This window comes from Nansenia antarctica (genome assembly GCF_963989245.1).
Source record: "Nansenia antarctica genome assembly, chromosome: 15".
Lineage (NCBI taxonomy): Eukaryota > Metazoa > Chordata > Actinopteri > Argentiniformes > Microstomatidae > Nansenia > Nansenia antarctica.
The window spans coordinates 11,049,056-11,051,555 of record NC_137685.1 but is presented as its reverse complement, the minus strand read 5'-3'; the positions used below and the strand labels follow the sequence as shown (position 1 = coordinate 11,051,555).

The 2,500-nt window shown below is 41.4% G+C and overlaps 1 protein-coding gene across 13 annotated transcripts in view; it reads left to right on the top strand.

Moving 5' to 3' along the window:
* atp2b2 (ATPase plasma membrane Ca2+ transporting 2) overlaps nt 1-2,500 on the top strand; it is a gene marked incomplete at both ends in the record, with an annotated part of 71,301 nt that overhangs the window by 26,750 nt on the left and 42,051 nt on the right. The gene's annotated exons all lie outside the window — the stretch shown is intronic.

The following is a 2,500-nucleotide window of genomic DNA, read 5'->3' as shown; positions in this document are numbered from 1 at the left end:
CATTACACAACACCAATATGACTCAAACACACACACACACACACACACATTACACAACACCAATATAACTCAAACACACACACACACACAACATTACACAACACCAATATGACTCAAACACACACACACACACACACACACACACACACACTCACACACACACACACACACACACACACACACACACACACACACACACACACACTCAAACACACAATAAACAATTTCATCATATGCTGTTTTCTGACTTTGCTTGTAGTAGATGATTGCAGTCATGAGATTAGTGTATGTCATGAATCTTGTGACAAGAATCACTTTCATCAATTCAATTCAAACAATTAATAATTAAAGAAGAGATTCTCAGCTTTTTAGAGGGACTTGGCATACAAAAAGTGGCATAATTTCAGAATGGTGAAACCAATACCTACAGAAATACCATTGAAAAAAAGCTAAGAATATCTACTTCAACCTCATATGAATGATTTGATTTAAAATCCAAACGTTCTGGTGTGCAGAGCCGCCGAAAGAAGAACACAAAGCTTCACTGTCCCATTCCTTTAGAGCACTGTATGTTTATTATCCTAAAGGCCAACCTGCTCAGATGCTCCAACCCGTCATTATGAAACAAACAGAAACACATGAAATAAATACACCCGTTCACCGGGAACGGCTCCGACATTTAAGGACCATCACCCTCCCTGAATCAGAATTAGTATTCCTACTACTCCGAAATTGTATATGAACATGCGCGGTGCACGTCTCTATAGGGTGTTAAAGGATAAGAGATCCATTGAAAGATGGAAAAAATTATATGAAAAGAAAAAAAATTGGCCCAGAATTCTCAAATGCTCTGAGAATTTGCCTTGCTAGGTCAATATTTATGGCAGTCGACAAGGCTGATAGAGGGGACTACAATGTGTTACTATGTCGAAGCATTTGAAGATATCTCAAAAAACAAGGACAATACAGATGTTAGAAATGTTCAATGTTTGAAATCTGTGAACGTGCCCACCCTCCTCCATCTTTTATGAATACGAGAGGACAGAGGTCGCAGGTCGCAATTAGCTAGCCATGTTTTCTGTCCAGCCTTTTCAATTTAAACCCAAGCGCAGCGAGGAGGACAGCAGAGAAGACATTACACAAAATGTCGATCAAAATGAAGACGATCCGAGAGGTGAGGAGGCGCGAGTGGGACATAATCGCTGGTGTCTGTGCAGAAACTGTCAATCAATGCCAACCGAGTTGGGGAGTGTAAACAACCTGTGGTAAAGACCACACATTTCTGTCCAATGCATCTTGGCACTACAGTGTGTGTTACCATGTTGAAGCATTTCCAGATATCTCAAAAAACAGGCCTTTGAAATTTGACCATTTTGGCTAAAAGCTAAGGCTAATGCTAATATAGCAATTTAAAACACATCTTCTCATGACCGCTTTACCTGATTCAGTCAGAGGGGGTGGCATACTATGCTAGGCTTGCAGAATATGCACATTATAAGTAGTGAAATGCTTGACATAAACTATACAACAGGGTCATTAACTGGGGAAGGTTAATCCACAATGCATTTTCGTATTTACGCTTAGTGTATATTATCATCATAGCACAGTAGCCTATGTATATCAGGCCATAATTAGGTGACTGGTACCTTACAGGCCTGTGGTCCTAGGGTACTTCATAATATCATAGCTTAGTATATCATGAGTTCAACTTGGCCCATATTAGGTGAGTGGTCTACCCCCCTGTCTGTAGGTCTACCCCCTATCTGTCAATCTACAACCTGTCTGTAGGTCTATTTATTATTACTTTTGGCCAAGTATGTTTGCATATACAGGAAATTGACTTGGTGAGGTTGGTGCATAGGACGTACAAACAACAATAAATAAGCACATTTTATTTTAAAAATAGCAAAGAAAATAAGAATAACAATAGTTTTGTGCTGTGACTGGGAGATGGTGGTTCCCATACACGGACGGTTATTTAGAGCTTATTTCTTGCTGTCTCTCTGGCGGTATTTAGCTGGGCTCCTGTAGTGTTACTGCCTTACCCAGGGACACAATCACCCCTGTGGGAGCCGTTGTCGCTCACCGTGCCCAGCGTTCTGTAATCGACTGCAGATGAATGGAGGGAACACATTAAGGTGCTAATGGAGGTTTATTCATTCCCAAATAGGTCTCTGAGTCTATCACAGACAACTGAACTCGGACGTGTTTGAGTCTATCACAGACAACTGAACTAGGAGGGGAGGAGGAGGAGAAGAGGCGTGAAGGTCTTTTCACTTCACGTTCACTTTGTGCAGACGATATGCTAATAGGCCTGCGTTTGTGGGGGTGTACTTTTGTACACTTCTGTACTTTTCTCTCAGACCTCCAACATGCTTGCTCTATTTGACCTCTGTGTGTGTGTGTGTGTGTGTGTGTGTTTGTGTGTGTGTGTATATGTGTGTGTGTGTGTGTGTGTGTACTGTACTTTCCTCTCAGACCTCCACCAAGCTTGCTCTAT